This window comes from Nicotiana sylvestris, chromosome 7 (assembly GCF_000393655.2).
Source record: "Nicotiana sylvestris chromosome 7, ASM39365v2, whole genome shotgun sequence".
NCBI classification, from domain to species: Eukaryota; Viridiplantae; Streptophyta; class Magnoliopsida; order Solanales; family Solanaceae; genus Nicotiana; species Nicotiana sylvestris.
Genome location: NC_091063.1, coordinates 88,517,080 through 88,536,066, shown reverse-complemented (window position 1 = coordinate 88,536,066; position 18,987 = coordinate 88,517,080).

The window sequence follows — 18,987 nt, the reverse complement described above, 5'->3', positions numbered from 1 at the left end:
ATTTATAGTGCATTAATTATGTGTTGATACTTGATCGCAGTTTTATTACACTATTATTTTTGTGTATATGTTTAATATTTTCTAACATGCGTGACTACGTGACCGAGTAACAATACCAACGTCATGTAGGTACAGATAATTCAAAAATTTGCACGAAGTGGCCCCAAAGTAATTTATCTTGGCGGAATGTATCCACTTTGGTCGGTCTTAGCAAAATATTCATGCTTTTGACTTGAACGTCATAATTCTTCAATTTTTAAAGGTTGAATTTTTGTTTGATGGTGAAAGATTGTCACGACCCAAATTTCGACCCGGTTGTGATGACGCCTATCGTGGAACTAGGCCAGTCACTTATTCCAATTTTTCATTTTACCCAAATTATTAACTTTAGAAAACATCAATTTTTAAACAGAAATCCAATAATAAAAGATAGAATTATCAAAACAGCAGAAAGAAATACAACCCCGACCTCGGGTGTCACTAGTCATAAGCAAACTAATACAACTGTCTGAAATAAAAGTCTAGAATAGTCTGAATACATCCAATAAGTAAAGCTAGAGGAAGATAGGGAAGGAGAAGGCGGAATTGCGATCGCCAAGCAGCTACCTTGCAATCTCTGGTGGAAGTCCGCACAAGGAAGATCAACAACCTCTACCATGACCAGATACACCTGGATCTGCACACAAGATGCAAGGGGTAACGTGAGTATACCAACTCAGTAAGTAACAAGTCCAACTTGTGAACTGACAGGTAGTGACGGACCAAACCTCAACATGCAATTAGCAATTAACAGAATAGTAATAGATGCAATTGATCAGTAAAGAGTTCAAAACTCAGAGATTTCATATATGTACCAATGCACAACTAACATGATTAATGTTCCACAACCTCCACTCACAAGTGTTCAACCACTCGGTACTGTATATGGTCATCTGGCCCAGAGAAGATCCATCCCGGAATATATATCACTTACCACAGTCATTCAGTACCGAGGACATGAGCCGATCTAGCCTCTCGGAGAAGATCCATCTCCTGGTATAGTACTTAGGACAAGATCCATATTCAGGGAAGATCCATCCCTCAATATAATCATCTATTGCGCTCATTGGGGGTGTAAAGACTCCGGAGGGACTTCTCTGAGCCTAAGCGCTATATCAATGCCAGAAGGAATGATCAATATCTTGTTGCGGCGTGCAGCCCGATCCCATACTGCCACTCAATATCAGGCTCTCGACCTCACTCAGTCATAGCTCACAAGTCACACACGGGCTCCAAAAGTCATGATACTAGCCCGGACAATAATAAAATATGGAAATAGTAACAATAGAGACTGTACATGATATGATATGCATGATAAGGACTGAGTACAGATTTTTCAGTAAAATGAATGGTATGACAGCAAGAAGATGACCTCTTGGGTATCAATAATATCGGCGTGAAGCCTTAACATGATAATCAACATGATTTACAACTCAACAGCTAGATCACATAATCACAACACGGATAACGATAACAAATACCCACTAAGTGGCGCTCTGGAATGATCCGGGCCGCATTTCTCACGGTGCGCGCTCTTACGCCCGTCACTTGGCATAGCGTCACCATCATAATAATTATAGAACACATCGTTCGGGGTTTTGAACCCGCAGAACCAAGGTTGGAAGCGTTGCTTACCTCAAGCCAAGACAAAACTCTAGTTGTAATGCCTTTTCCTCTCGAATCGGCCTCCGAATACCTCGAATCTAACCAAAATCAGTTCATAACCATCAATATACGCTAAAGAGTGAAACCCATACGAAATTAACCAAATTACATACAAAACCCGAAAATGACTAAATCCGACCCCCAGGCCCACGTCTCGGAATTCGATAAATTTTACATCAATCGAATCCTTATTCCGCCACGAGTTCATTCATACCAAAAGTACCAAAATCGGACCTCAAATGACCCCTCAAATCACCACTCAAAGCTCTCCATTAACCAAGCCCTAACCCCCAAATTTACCACTGATTTTTCCTTAAATTTCATGCTAACAATGATAAAAATCACCATAATAACGAGCTTAGGAACCAAGGACTTACCTCAATGAATCCCTTTCAAAATCTCCCTTGAAATTTCTCCCAAAAGCTTCACCCCGAATGAAATATTGAGAAAAAATGGCTAAATCGCAAAGGAAATCTTTTATACTTTCTGACCCAGGCTTTTCGCACATGCGGTCCCTACACCACACATGCGGTACCGCATCTGCGGCCAAAGCATCGCATCTGCGGAATTCACTTAAAACCCAACTTTTGCATCTGCGCCTCATATTCCGCACCTGCGGTCTCGCAGGTGCGACCACCCATCTGCACCCGTGCTTTAGCCCCTCATGCCAATTTCCACATCTGCGGCTAGCCTTCCGCTTTTGTGGTCCCCAAGCCGCAGGTGTGGTTATGACAGCTACAGAAAAACTTCAGCTGCCAAACCCAACTCAAAATCACCCATAAACTACCTGAAATCACCCCACGGCCCCCGGGACCTCAACCAAAAGTACGAACAAGCCATATACCACTATCCAAATTTATACCAATCTTCAAAATACCTCAAACAACAGCGAATTCAAGCCTAAGGTTCCAATACTCTTCCAAATTCCGCTTTTGATAAAAAAAGTCTATCAAACCCCGTCCGAATGACCTGAAATTTTGCACACACATCCCAAATAATACAACGGACCTACTGCAACTTCTGGAATTACATTCCGCCCCCGATATCAAAATCTCACCTATCGACCAGAAAACACCAAAAATCCATTTTCGCCAATTCAAACCTAAATCTACTACAAACCTCCAAAACACATTCCGATCACACTCTTAAGTCCTAAATCATCTCCCCAAGCTATTCGAACCATCAGAATCCACATCCGAGCCCTTTTTCACATAAGTCAACATCCGATTGACTTTTCCAACCTAAGCTTACTCAAAAGAGACTAAGTGTCTCATTACTTTCCAAAACCATTTCGGATTCGAACCGACTAACCCGATACCACATAACACGGATAAACAAATCATAAAGAAGCAGAAATGGGGAAAATGGAGTGGTAACTCATGAAACGATGGTCGGGTCGTTACAAAAATAGAAGTTAATGATCGATTATAGTTAAAATCGTTTGAATATCGATAATTTATATTTAAATTTTTAGTTCAAACACAGATTTTGGTAATTTGCTAAAAATATTTTAAAGCACCGCTGTTGGACCTTAAAAAGTGTTGAATATGACAAAGTGAGTTTTTTAAATTTGGTATTATTTGACTAAATTGTTAATTGATGATTGTTTGTGTTGATATTCGAAAGATTTATTTCAAATTTTAGATTATTTGGAGTATATTTAGGGTAGTTTGATAGAAATTGAAGTTGTAAATTCAAAGAACACTTTGTGAAAATAACCCAAAAAAGTATGTCAATCACGTAGACTTCGATGAACAACTTAACAGATAGGTAGAGTAAATGTATCACCAACTCTACCAATCTGATAGAGAAATCTCGTGAAGAGCGAAAGTATGATAATCGGATAAATTTTGATAAATAACTCAACAAATAAGTAGAGTAGTAATAGCATCAACTCTACCAATCGATAGAAAAATATTGAAAAGCAAAAATATAATAATCGGATAAATTTTGATAAATAACTTAATCCTGTAAAAGAAATTCATGTGTGCACGTCCGAGTCATATTTTTTAAGAGGAATTTTCAGAAATGACTATTGTTTAGTGGCTATTAACTTCCTATAACTACCATATACATAATTATTTTTCGTAGCTACCTTTCAGTTGTTATGGTACTGTATTCGATGTATTCGAGTTACTGTGTTCATGAATACAGTAACAAAAATCGGCTAAAAATAGGACAGTCCAGCTGTCAGCTGCTGTATTCACATGTATTCCTACCATGCATTCATGAATACAACATAATAATAGGTCTCTCAAGTTGTTTAATAACGGAAAGATGCTAATTTAACGGGATACACTCCTAATATAACTCACTTAAATCAATTATAAAATACAACATTATCAATCCAATTAATGAGAAGATTTATCATATGCTAAACACCAAAAAATAAAGCATTCTTCAGAGTTTCTGTCGCGCCCCCTTTTTCCCTCCCTTTTTGACGGGGAGAAGTCCGGGTTTCGATATTCACGGGGTGTAATGACTCATTTTCTTTAGGGAATTGGGTATTTGAAGAGTCGCCACCTAACGGATTATAGTGCGTTAGGGCACCTAGAGCGATTAACTCTTGGGTTGGTTTGCATTACCAGAGATTAGGGTAAGGGCTCGAAGTAACCTCGAGGGGAAGGTGTTAGGCACCCCTCTGTAAGCACGTGATTTTTGCCCTATATGAGAAATACTCCCAAAAAATGCAAAATAAAATGATTTTCCTCGGTGTGCAATTTTTGAGTATTTTTGTGATATTTTTGGATAATTATTTGTATTTGTTTGTGTTTGCTTATTTGTTAAATTAATAAAAAATATAAAAATATGTCTCATTTTGCATGTAGGATTTAATTCTACAATTGTTAATAATTAAATTAGTTTTACAAAAATTAAAAATTACAAAAATAGGCACCTTTTGCATTTTTAGCATTTAATGTCCAAATATACAATTTTATGCTTAATTATTACTTAATTGTGCGTTAATTATTATTGGTAGTTAATTTGCGCTTTTATAACTTAATTTAGTTCTTAATAATAATTTAAGTATTTTTATAATTTAGTTTTAGAAAATAAAAGAAGAAAAGATAACAAAAATACAAATAAAAATCGGATTGGGCCACTTCTTCAATTTTCAACCTCAGGCCCAAACAATTGCCCACGACCCAGTCCACTTCACAAGGGTCGACCCGGTCCACCCCATTAACCCATTAACCTAACACCCCTCTTCATTCAAAAAACAAAACAAAAGAAAAAAACAAAAAAAAAAACAAAAACCCTAAAAACCTAAAACTAACCCATCCGCCCCTTCCCTATCTTCTTCTTCCCCAAACTCAAAAAACTCCTCCAAAGCTCCAACCAAGCATCCATGGCTGCCCAGCTTCCCCTCCCTAGCTACACCAAACGACCCCTCCTTAGCTACACCAAACGACCCCTCCTTAGCTACACCAAACGACCCCCATGCCTTCATCTTCTTCCTCACCTCCAAATGACCTCTCCAGTCGCCGGAAAAACCAACTTCCCCCTCGCGTTTGCCATTGACGAGCAACTTGCCACTGCTGCATCATCGTCAACCACCATCACGTCCAAACAACCCTCCGACCTCCAGCTGTTACTGACGGTCAACCTCCAGTCCCCCACGCGTGCACAGTTTCTGTGTCACCTCCGAGCAACTGCTCGACGTCCTTAAGCCAAGCAGACCCATCGAGCTGCTGCTACTATCGCCTGCTCGTGTTCGTTAGTTCGTCTGCTTCATCTCTCAGTTGCTGCTGCTTCGTCTTCCCGTTCCAAACGTGTTGCGGGCTGCTGCTGTGGAGTTCTTCGTCGTTGGTTGTTGTCGCGTTGCTGTTTGCACTTCATCTTCTTCAAAGCTTGAGCTCGCCATGTCTGAGTTGCTCCGTAGCTGTTTCTTCTGCTTTCAGCTTGAGTCCAAACCAAACCCCCATAGATACTGCTTCATCGACCAGCCAAAGCATCGCCATGGACGACCCCCAGACCACGCTTTTTTGCTTCTATTTTGTCGACCCCGTTGCCTTCTTCACCAATGGAAAAAAAAAGAAGAAGAAAAGGGCTGCACAGAACAGCCTTCTCGTTTGTCGTCCGTTCGTGGTCGGCGTGAAGTTATCTTGGTGCGATACTCGTTTCCGGACAGATTGTTTTTCATCCAAGTTCATCGTCATTTGTTCTAAGCTTTGGTCATCGAAACAGTCCATACAATTGAGTTCGTCGTTGTTCATCTCTGGTTAGTAGTTCTTGAGTTTTATTTTTGTCCGTATTTTGTTTTGATATTTTCGAATCTAAAATCGGCAAATGTTTGTTTTGTTCATGTCTATGGTTAGGTATTTGATTTTTTGTTTTGTTCATGTTCATGTGTTTTTGTTGAATTAATTTTCAGATTTCAAATGGAAGTTAATTAGTTATTTTTCATGTTTATTTCATGTTTGTATTGTTGTTTAAGTGAATATTTGTTAGTTTAATGCTTGTTAGATTCAAATTGAAATTTAATTAATCATTTCTTCAATTTGTTTCATGTTGTTATGAATTTTCCAGAAAATGTTAATGTTGTTTGAATCATTAGAATCCGTCATGTTTGTTGCTTAAAAAATAGATTTAATTCATGCTCATCTTTGTTTGAAGTTCATGTTTAAATCCAGTGATTTAATGTGAGTTTATGTTTGTTTGTGATTTGTTGATTTAATTTGAATCATGCATATTGTTGTTGGTATTATTGTCTCTTTGTTCATCCATTAATGGTCTAAATTAACCAGGATTGGTTCCCGATATGGTTGATTTATTTCCATTAATTTGGAGTTTGTGTTGTTCATCATGATCATGTAAATTGTTGTTGAAGATTGTTGAGAAATTGGTCATCTTGACTATATTTTGGTTGAGTTATGATTAATTGATTGTTTAGAGCAGAGGGGTAATTTGGTAAATTGCATTGCATTCGGGGGTAGATGTGTAATTGCAATAAGGTCGGAAGGGTAGTTTGGTAATTGAACATTATTTTGATTCTTTATGTTAAGTATGGGGGACAAATATAATGGGGTGGGGTTTTTGATGTACTTGTTTAATATAATGGGGGACAAGACAAAACATAATGGGAGGAATCTTGTACTTATTTAATATAAGCATGGGAGACAAATTATAATGGGATTGTGTGGATGTACTTATTTAATGTAGGCATGGGGAACAAAGTTTAAAATAAAGAAAATATTAAGTAGTGGGATAAAGCATGCCATTGGGGGAATAATTTTGGGGTAGGGAATGGAAGACTTGTCTTGCTATATATAGAGTCATTCTTGACATTAAAAAGGGAGGAGAACTAGAACATTTGGAGGATTTTTTGAGAGAGTTTTTAGAACTTGAATATTATTGAGAGGATTTTTGGGGAGAGAGTTTTAATACGTGAGGTAGAACATAAAATATTTTTCTACATTTTGAGAGCGGACATACTTGAAATATTTTGAGAGTAAAAGAGAAATGCAATTTGAATTTTCACTCGAATAATTTCCGTTTGCTTTTCTCGAGTGTTATTCAAAATCCGAAACTACTGCCTCTTGCATCTGTTCTCTCTTCTGCTTTGATTGTGATTGTACTTTTGCACTGCTGAGTTTTCAATCTGTTACTGGGTCATTCTACTGGTTGTTACTGGTTTTGCGGTGTTGCTGAACCTGCTGTTGCCGCGTTATTACTGTTGCTGACTCCTACTTCTTTTGTTCTTGTACTGCTGTTTCCAGGTACACATTTGTACACTCTTAGAGAAAAATGAAATATTAATCAGGCTTTGTTCCTGTTGAATTCCTCCTGTTGGATTTGTGTTTGAATATTAATTTCCCTCTCTTGGTATAAAAATGTAGTTGATTGATTAAATGAGCAATGATGTCGCATATGTATAACTTCTTCATCTAATAATGTTAGTTTACATTAATCGAAGAATAGTTAATCTGTTTTGATATTATTGTGTATTTATCTCATGTTCTAGCAAATAATAAAATGTGGAATGAAAGCAGTTTTTCCTTGTACAAACGCGATCGCAATTTTCCGTTCACATTAGCCGTAACTTAATAACTAATAAGTTGCGTTTTTCAGCATGTAAATAATTAGGAGATTTTTCTTTTATTTTAGAGACGAACTTAATAGAAAAATGTAGTCGCTATAGGTTTATCCTTTTAAAATAAAAATGAGACGAGCCTCGCCAAATAAATCACAAACCGCCGGGGCCCTCAATAAAATACATAACCATTGACTAGACTTTGGATTTGGCCGTTTAATGAACCTTCACGGCCTCTTCCTAAAATAACAATACGTTAGACTCTTTAGGACGCGCCTTAATAAATCTTACCTTCTTAAACTCGGGTGCACATTTATGTGACCCAAATCCAATTCTCAACGGAGTCGAAATGTGTTTCTAATCACGGGTACATTGATTGTGACGTGGTTCGAGGTGCGTGTCCATGACGTTGCAAATTCATTTTAAAAAATAAGAATGAGATGAGCCTCGCCAAATAAAATACAAATTGCGGGGCCCTCAGTAAATATTTGCTTTAAAAATTGTTTATACTTCGGGATGGACCGTTTAGTAAAATTCCACGATCCTACCCAAAATAAATACGCTAGTCGCTTTAGGCGCGCCTTTAATAATTTAATTTCCTTAAACTCGGGTGCACATTGATGTGACCCAAATCCAAATCTCAATGGAGTCAAAGTGTGTCGACGATGTACTGGTACATTGATTGTAACGTGGTTCGAGATATATTTTTATAACGTTGCAATTCTTGATAAAAATAACAGTAAATGATAAAAGCGGTTGAAAGATAAAATTTGCACATAAGTTCATATTGTATTTAAAATCAGATAAATAAGCCAAATATAACAGTTGAGCGACCGTGCTAGAACCACGGAACTCGGGAATGCCTAACACCTTCTCCCGGGTTAACAGAATTCCTTATCCGAATTTCTGGTACGCAGACTGTAATATAGAGTCATTCTTTTCCTCGATTCGGGATTAAAATTGGTGACTTGGGACACCCTAAATCTCCCAAGTGGCGACTCTGAAATAAATAAACCAATCCCGTTTCGATTGTCCTTTAATTGGAAAAACTCCCTTGCACCCTCTCGGGTGCGGAAAAAGGAGGTGTGACAGCTCTGGCGACTCCACTGGGGACTATTTTCGACCCAGAACCACTGGTTCAGGGTTAGAATTCGAGCTTAGATAAATTGTTATATTTGGTTCTATCTGATTTTTACATATTTGAGCCTAATGTGCTAAATGTTGCTTTTACCGCTTCGATATTATTTGAACTGTATATAAACTGTGCCGAAACCCTTCTCTTCTTACCTCCGGGGAGAAGCTCGCTGGTCGAGGCTCCCTATTCTGTTAGTGTCAATACTCAAAATAAGAAAGAGGACGGATAAGTTACGAAGCCGGACGACCTTTTGGTTCCCGGTAAGTTGCCCCTCCTCGACTCGAGTTGTCCGCTCGGGTACACTGTCTAGAACATATACCCAGGTTATGAACTTAGAATTACGTGACTTCATGCCGGATCCCTAGTAGGAACGTTTGTTTGCATCACGTGCATTTGACTTTGGAGGCTCAACACAGAGGTTGGGTCTGTCTAGGACAGGTGTACCAAAAATGAAAATGACCATCCTGATGCATCTTACTTGCTACTACTTGCGCATTTATTTGATTCGGACTTGTGTGTTGACTGACTTGTGAATATCAGGAATAATGTTTTGAAATTGAAAAGAAGATATAGCGGTTAGGGAATTGGTTGTTTATTTTTGAAAAAAAACCAATACCCAAATACTGTCAAAAACTCTGCCGAAATTTTGAGAAAATGAGAAAAGGAATGTCTTATTAGTTTGTTTTATTAAAAGCAAAGGAATAATAGAAAAAAAAAAGAGTCATGGTTCTGTCTTGTTTTTCAAAAAAAAAAAATAGAAAAGGAAAATAGTTTGTCTTGCCATGAAAATGAAAATGAAAAAAAAAGTCTTTCATTATTTGTCGCAAATATATATATATATAAATCCGAAAAGTTTTTTTATTTCCAAAAGATATATATATCTTTATTTGTTGCAAAGAGTATTTGTCTTGCCAAGAAAATTCAAAGTAAAATTTCAAAAAGACATGTCTTGCAAAAATAATATAAATATCTTTATTTTCCATTGTTGATAAAACAAAAAATAATAAAAACATTTTTTTTAAAAAAAAAAATCCGAAAATATTTTGATTCTTCTTTCAAAATTGAAAAGAAAATTCAAAATTCAAAAAAATATTTTTTAGAAGCATTTCTTTTATTAAAAGTAAAATTCCCAATATATTTTCTTTTTCTTTAGAATAAAAAAAACAAATGAAAATTCAGGAAAACATATCCTCCTTTTACTTTTGAAATTCTCAAAGTGCAAATCAATAGAAAAGGAATTTTTACAAGTCTTTCTTTCAAAAAGAAAGCAATCAAAAAATATATATACTTCCTTTCTTCTTTTGAAGCAGTTCTTTCACAAATTCCAATTAAAAAAAATGTTAGTTCATTTACTTATTCACGAGGCCCGAACTACGCGGGTTTGATTCTCACCGGATGTAAGATACGTAGGCAACCCTCATCGGGTCCAACCCCACCTTTTGCTAAAAGCCAAAAACAAATAAATAATAATAATAAAAAAAATGTGTGTCAAAGTTTAATTTTATCATAATGAAGTCAGGTGATGCTGTTTTGTCATAAATAGACGAATGTTCCCGAAAGGGACGCCGGAAGGCTGACTTTGCGTAAACAGCCACCTTCGGGTCATTTTTTCCAGTATCCGCACAGCCTTAAAAATCCTCATCCCCGAGACAAGGAGAGGCCGTGTTTGAAATATTAACTTTTCTAAATTCGAAAAATGATAAAAAGAGTCATAAAGAAGTCGGGTGATGCTGTTTTGTCATAAATAGCCGAATGTTCCCAAAAGGGACGCCGGAAGGCTGACTTTGCATAAATAGCCACATTCGGGTCATTTTTAAGATTTGGTCCAGTTGACCCTCACAGCCTTATAAATCTTCGTCCCCGAGGCGCTGAAGGGCCGTGTTTGCAACACTAGGTTTTTATTGTAATTTGAAAAGAAAAAAAAAACAAAGAGTCGGCGGTCAGGTGAATACCGTATGAATTTTTTCATAATAAGCCGAGCCAGCTTCGGCCGCGTCTTAAAACCGTTCTTGCCGAAATAGCCTTAGAGTATCTTTCAGTTGTCGAAATGTTATTTTCGTAAAAGAACGGACAAGTTTGTAAAGTGTCATAAAATAATCCTCCTCGGCCTCAAAATTCATGTGAAAGTTGGAAGGGGCCACGTTTGCAAAAACAACCATTTGGTTAAATTTAGCAAATGGAGGAAGGAAGTTGGCCATTTGTTTTTGAAGTTTGCAAGTATTTTGACTGGAATATGCGGGTTGTTTGATTTTTAAGTTTGTAGGTCATCTTTAAATCTTTGAAACCCAGTTTGTTTTTGAAAACTGATAATTCAAAAAAAAATGTCTCATTGTTGCTACCTTTAATTTGGCACGAACTACGCAAGGTCTGATTCATGCAGGGTCATGATACGTAGGCAATCTCCACAAGATTCGACCACAACAAAAAAAAATTTTGAAAAAAGAGAAAAAAGAGAAAAGAAAAAATGAAAATCGAAGGAAAAAGAAAATACAAAATAGAATAAAATACAGGGGTTCCCAAAGTACTTCAAAGGGGCAAATAAGCAAGCCGGGATGACGCATGTTGTTTGAAGCAAAGCATGTTAGAAACGGTTAACTGCCTAGGGGCATTGTATCCTCAATGTGTTGTTATCAAATCTGTTAAACTCTAAACGCTAACAAGTTTGTTGTTTTCCGAATCTCAAACAGTTAGTTGTTAAAGAATTCTGGCAACACACCCTTACCAAACCAGATCCAAAGGACCGGTAGCAGTAAGCATGACTACTTCAGAGAATAGTAACGAGGAAGAAAGGCCGATGAGCCAGTTGTTAAAAGAAGCGATGGAAAAGATTGAAAGGATGTGACTAGAGATGAATGCAATGCAGCTAGCTTTAGCCAAAGCACAAAAGAGCCCTGAGCCACTGGGGCGCATGCCAGAATACCCTCATTCCGGCCCTTCCACAAGCCTCCCAAATCCCCGTTATCATCAAGAAAGAAGCCCTCATGATTCCCAAGCTCCACCACCCCATCATCCTCTCCCAACGCCAAATATTCCCACTTTTGTAGGACCCCCATCAACTACCTTGCAAAGAACGACCAGTGAGCCATTGTTTCAGGCTCATGATACGCAATACTATCCCCCTGAGCCTACACTCCATGCCCCCGAACCACAGGCCTACAATCCGCACTTGGAGATACCGACAGAGATTGAAAAGCCGGTTAAAGCCCCTGAACAGGATAAGGTATTGAGAAAGTTCAAAAGCCTGGAGCAGTCCTTCAGGAACCTGCATGGTTTGGGCAACCAAGTCAGCGTAGCTTACAAAGATCTATGCCCTTTCCCGGACGTCCAACTCCCGGCTGGGTTCAAAATGCCTAAGTTTGATTTATATGAAGGGCACGGTGATCCCATGGCACATTTGCGGGGATTCTGTAGCAAAATGAGAGGGGCAGGTGGCAAAGATGAGCTGCTGATAGCTTATTTCGGCCAAAGTCTGAGTGGATCGGCACTAGAATGGTATACCAGGCAGGATTCCAGCAGATGGTACACTTGGGATGATCTGGCGCAGGCTTTCGCAGGTCATTTTCAATACAATCTCGAGATAGTCCCTGACCGTCTCACATTGCTGAGGACTGGAAAGAAGCCTGGGGAAAGTTTTCGTGAGTTTGGTTTCCGATGGAGAGAACAAGCGGCCAGAGTTGATCCTCCCATGAAAGAGGGAGAAATGGTGGACTACTTCTTGCAAACATTGGATCCAACTTACTTTGGTCACTTGGTGACAATGGTTGGGAAATCCTTCAATGAGGTGGTAAAGATAGGGGTCATGATAGAGGAGGGTCTAAGGTCTGACAAAATCCTAAATTACTCAGCGCTCAAGGCAACGACCCAGGTTATTCAGAGCGGCGCGGGAGGTGTGCTCGAGGTCGCATCAGTCGAAGCAGGTACTGGGTCCAAATTCAGAGGTCCTTCCCCTCACTACCAGCCCAGGCCCCACACTCCATACAACCTTCCACAACCCTACTATCCACCATCAGAGCCACTCTTTTCAGACCATCATGCCCAAGCCTGCCCCCGAGCTCCATATAATCCGCCTCAATATTATCCTCCGAACAAGGTCCGGTCGCAGGGTCAACCATCAGGTCACCCCCGCTGGCGAGATCCAGCACCACGTAATGCATTCTTGCCTTCACAACGTTTCCAAGCACCCAACGACCCTAGAAAACAGGGGCATGGGGGAAAACAAAGGCAAGGAAACAATTTCACGCCAATTGGGGAGTCCTACGCAAGTTTGTTTGAAAAGCTAAAGCTTTCAGGACTGATTGAGCCGCTCCTTGGCTATACTCCAGACCCATATGCAAAAGGATTCGATCCTGCTGTACGATGCATGTATCACTCTAATGTCCAAGGACATAGCATTGAAGACTGTCGTTCTTTGAAAAAGGAAATAGAAAGAATGATTCAGGAAGGGGCAATTGTGATCGATGACAGTGACAGAGGGCACGCGAATCCTCTTGAGAACTTGTTGACCGATGTTGATGATATTGAAGCGGGTAATGGTCCTGGTAGTATCGATGCAAAGCTCAGTGGCTAAGATGTCAGTCTTGATAAAGTGGAAGGACGCTCTGTTCCTTGGTTAACAAGAGAAAAGCTTGTGGTGGCTTATTCTGTTGTCGTTTCTGTTGTTCGGATAATTAGGATTGTAATTCGGATTGTTTTGTGTCAATATCTTGCCGCTTATCTTTCCGTTTTGTCATAGCGTTCTGTTTAAGTTTTGTCCAGGTTGTTTAGGATTTTATTCCGGTTTGTTTTTGTTTTTTCAAACCATTTCACCGGTAATATAATGCAAAATCCGGTCTTCTATTATTTCCAGTTTTCTTTTGTTTAGTCCTTTTATCATTTTTATTCAACGCCGATTCTAGTGACATGACATGCGCACACACTTTGGGCCTAATCTTAAAAGTTAATCATAAAACCCTGGGAAGCTGATCAATGAATTTAAAGGAAATAAGAACGGTTTGGGATTATTTGATGCCCGAGTCATGTGGAACTGGGGCAAGTTAAACACAAAGAAAACCGTTAAAAGCAAGATTCGCCAAATTGGCATGAGGGTCGTTCATAATAATGAGAAAGAGAGTGTCGCCCAACGGTGCTTTAGAAGTGACAAATGAACAAACAGATGTTGAATATAATTGTCAAGTCCAGCACCATCGGAAGAGACTATAAATCTATTGTTTAATTGTGTTGTTTGCACTTGGCATGTTTTGAAGACTGGAATGACGAAGGCATTTTATTCTGCTACCTAAACACTTTATCCTTCGTTACCCCTTTTTGAGCCTTATTTATTTTCTTTCATACCCCTCGTTCGGAATCAGTAGCAACGAAAAAAAAGAGAAAGAAAGAAAACAACAAAAACGAAAAAAAGAGAAAAGAAAAGAAAAGAAAAGAAGAATGAAAAAAAAAGTCAAATGAAAAAAAGAGGAATTGGGAACTACGTTTGACCTGATTCCTCAAAGAGGATACGTAGGCGCTTCACGGCTCGGTCATAGTTTTGAAAAATGAAAAAAAATCAGTTAGGATATCCCCAAGCAAGAAACTGGGGCAAAGGTTGCGTTTATTGTGAATAAATCTAATTCCGAAGGTTGTAACTAATAACCCAAAATTAATGTATTTTTTTTAGCCTTTTATACCCTTTCTTTCTAGCCTATCCAAAACCCACATTACGGTCCAAAGAAAGACCTTCTGACCAGTCTTCAAAAGATGCCAAGTCAGACAAATGAGAGTCTTACCGGCGAACATAACATTCTGTTCCACAGCAGAAAGGACTCTAATCTCCAACAGAAAGAGTCATACCGGCGACACTCCAAATCCCCAGCTGGAAAGTGATACAAATGAGAGAGTCTTATCGGTGAAAACCTTCACAGGCACCATAAGGCGATGAAAGCTGAGAGAAAACCAAAATGAGAGAGGCTTGATAGTGAAAACCCTTCGGGCACTACAAGTCGAATAAGATTGGGAATCAGATGGGGAATCGTCAAGGGAAGGTCTTGAGAGACGATTGACGGCAGAGGATAGGCCACATACGCATGTCATGGCCATTAGAGTCGGTATCTGCGTTTGATAGATTTTTATTTATAGTTTCTTTTGTTAAAGAGTCATCTTTTCCTTTGTCTTTTATTTTGTTTCTTTTTATTTTTTTCCTTTCATAGGAAAATTCCCTAGTAGAGTCTGTTTGGTCGGAACCAGTGGGAAATGACTTCAAAATAGGCCATCAACTAGTACATCCAAGTGGTACAAGGAACAGGCGCAAAACCCGTGTCAAGAAGGGTATCCCCATCAAGATGAGATTGATAAAAGGGATGGGCCAGTGTCAGCAATTAATATCATCCCCAGCAAGTTTGATAGCATAATGGAACACAAAGCTGGGAAAGGAGAAAGAGGAAACCATCCCCAACAAGAGTGGCATGACCGCTTACCATGTTTTTAAACTAACAAATTTTTCTTTGATTTAGAAACAGGGAAAATGAACGTTATTGATGGCGGAAAGACAGGCCATAAAGAAAATCATCAAACCGGGGCAGAAAATTTTCTCATTGTGAAAATTTTCTCGAAGACAGGCGCCCACCTGAATAACGAGAGGAATACTTTTATGTCTTAGTATAGACAGGCGCCCACCTGAATAACGAGAGGAATACTTTTTGTCTGTGCATTTCATATTTCAGGCACCCACCTGTATAACAAGGGAATACATTTCATGTCTTTACCATTAGGCGCCCACCTGTATAACAAGGGAATATTTCACCAATAGGAGACGCACGTCCTAAGGAGACGCACTTCCTAAAAATAGTTTCACCAAGAGGAGACGCACATCCTAAGTTAGTTTCACCAACAGGAGACGCACATCCTAAGTTAGTTTCACCAACAGGAGACGCACATCCTAAGTTAAGTTTCACCAAGAGGAGACGCACTTCCTAAGTAAGTTTCACCAAGAGGAGACGCACATCCTAAGTCAGTTTCACCAATAGGAGACGCACATCCTAAGAATAGTTTCATCAATAGGAGACGCACTTCCTAAGAATAGTTTCACCAATAGGAGACGCACTTCCTAAGCTAAGTTTCACCAATAGGAGACGCACTTCCTAAGCTAAGTTTCACCAATAGGAGACGCACATCCTAAGGAGACGCACTTCCTAAGAATAGTTTCACCAAGAGGAGACGCACTTCCTAAGAATAGTTTCACCAAGAGGAGACGCACATCCTAAGTTAGTCCTAAGATAAGTTTCACCAAGAGGAGACGCACTTCCTAAGAATAGTTTCACCTATAGGAGACGCACTTCCTAAGAATAGTTTCACCAGTAGGAGACGCACTTCCTAAGCCAAGTTTTACCAATAGGAGACGCACTTCCTAAGAATAGTTTCACCAATAGGAGACGCACTTCCTAAGTTTATTGTACCCAATAGGAGACGCACTTCCTAAGTTCAGTTTTACCATAGGAGACGCACTTCCTAAAGTTCAGTTTTACCATAGGAGACGCACTTCCTAAGTTCAGTTCTACCAATAGGAGACGCACTTCCTAAGTTCAGTTTTACCATAGGAGACGCACTTCCCAAGTTCAGTTCTACCAATAGGAGACGCACTTCCTAAGTTTATTGTACCCACAGGAGACGCACTTCCTAAGTTTATTGTACCCAATAGGAGACGCACTTCCTTAAAGTTTAGTTTTGCCCATAGGAGACGCACTTCCTAAGTTTACTTTTATCCCATAGGAGACGCACTTCCTAAATTAAGATTTCACGCATAGGAGACGCATTTCCTAAATTATTTTCATTCATAGGAGACGCACTTCCTAGTTCAAAATCATTAAGGTTTCACCCATAGGAGACGCACTTCCTAAGACTATTTAACCCCTAGGAGACGCACTTCCTAAGTTTAATTTCGTGCATAGGAAACGCACTTCCTGAATTAAGTTTACTTTAGGAGACGCACTTCCTAGTTTGGCTTTTTCAGGTTATACTTTTACTTTAGGAGATGCACTTCCTAGTTTGGCTTTTTCAGGTTATACTTTATTTCAGGAGACGCACTTCCGGAATTGAGATTTCACCCTTAGGAGATGCACTTCGTAGTTTGATTCATTTTGAGTTCGACCATAGGAAACACAATTCCTAGTCTAGTTCTTTGAAGTTTTCACCCTTAGGAGACGCACTTCCTAGTTTAGCTCATTCCGATTCAACCATAGAAGAAGCACTTTCTAGTTTGAGTCATTGAGGTTTTTTTAGCAGACACATTTGCTAGCAAGAGTTTTGGTTTTACTCGTAGGAGATGCACATCCTAGCCTAGTCTTTAGTTTACTCTCATCATTGCATCAGTAGTATAAATAGGTTACAATTTTGCTAACGACTCACAAATCTTCCCAGTGCAAACTGGGTTAGGAAATTCTCGTTTGTTTTGTTTGTTTTGGTTGTAGGATCCCACCTGGAGAATAGAGGTTGTTAAATTCAAGATAATGAAGCCAGGCGCCCGCCCATAATAACAGAAGAATACATTCCAGTCTTTACTTTTCAAGTGTTGAAGTTGGGAGCCCGCCCATAATAACAGAGGCATACATTTCAAGATCAAGTCAGAAGACAATAAAACAGAGGGTTACAACAAGAATCTCCAGCAGGAAACAATAAAATCTCAGCACCGGAAACAGAAGGTTGCAACAAGAGGTCCCAGCACAAATTCAGGCGCATGAGTCAAAAGGAAGAAAAGAGGCGTCTTGAAAGAAGCAGCTGGTGAACATTAAATCATGCCCAGCATAACAAGTCTGATGAAGAGAGTCGTACCCACCAAAGGAACCGCCAAAAAGCTTGATGAAGAAAGCCATGTCCCTAGCGGACCGAGCAAAATGATGAAAACTGGTATTCAGAAAAGCAAAAGGCCAGTATCATGCCCAAATTCAAGAAAGAAAAGCACCAGAGGAAACACAAGCCGACAAGAAAGCAAGGCAACAAGAACAAATTTCAGTCTAGCCTAGCTTCTTGTTTTTATTTTAAGCACGGTGTAATAAGGAGATCGGTAAGCAGTGATAACAACATGCAACAGCAGTAACATTGCAATCCCACGGTAGTCCCAGCTACCAAAATTTCCCGAACTACATTAACCTGATTCCCCTTTAGCCAGGGATATGTAGGAAACCTTTGAAGCAAAGGTTCGGTTAAATCTTTTTCAAAAAATGCTTCACACGGAGTACTCGGATAGGCAAAAATCGCTCGCTTTATCTTTGCACGAAAACCCTTCGTGTCTTCGGGCAAAGAGGGGCAGCTGTAAGCACGTGATTTTTGCCCTATATGAGAAATACTCCCAAAAAATGCAAAATAAAATGATTTTCCTTGGTGTGCAATTTTTGAGTATTTTTGTGATATTTTTGGATAATTATTTGTATTTGTTTGTGTTTGCTTATTTGTTAAATTAATAAAAAATATAAAAATATGTCTCATTTTGCATGTAGGATTTAATTCTACAATTGTTAATAATTAAATTAGTTTTACAAAAATTAAAAATTACAAAAAATATGCATCTTTTGCATTTTTAGCATTTAATGTCCAAATGAACAATTTTATGCTTAATTATTACTTAATTGTGCGTTAATTGTTATTGGTAGTTAATTTGCGCTTTTATAACTTAATTTAGTTCTTAATAATAATTTAAGTATTTTTATAATTTAGTTTTAGAAAATAAAAGAAGAAAAGATAACAAAAATACAAATAAAAATCGGATTGGGCCACTTCTTCAATTTTCAACCTCAGGCCCAAACAATTGCCCACGACCCAGTCCACTTCACACGGGTCGACCCGGTCCGCCCCATTAACCCATTAACCCAACACCCCTCTTCATTCAAAAAACAAAACAAAAACCCTAAAAACCTAAAACTAACCCATCTGCCCCTTCCATATCTTCTTCTTCCCCAAACTCAAAAAACTCCTCCAAAGCTCCAACCAAGCATCCATGGCTACCCAGCTTCCCCTCCCTAGCTACACCAAACGACCCCTCCTTAGCTACACCAAACGACCCCTCCTTAGCTACACCAAACGACCCCCACGCCTTCATCTTCTTCCTCACCTCCAAATGACCTCTCCAGTCGCCGGAAAAACCAACTTC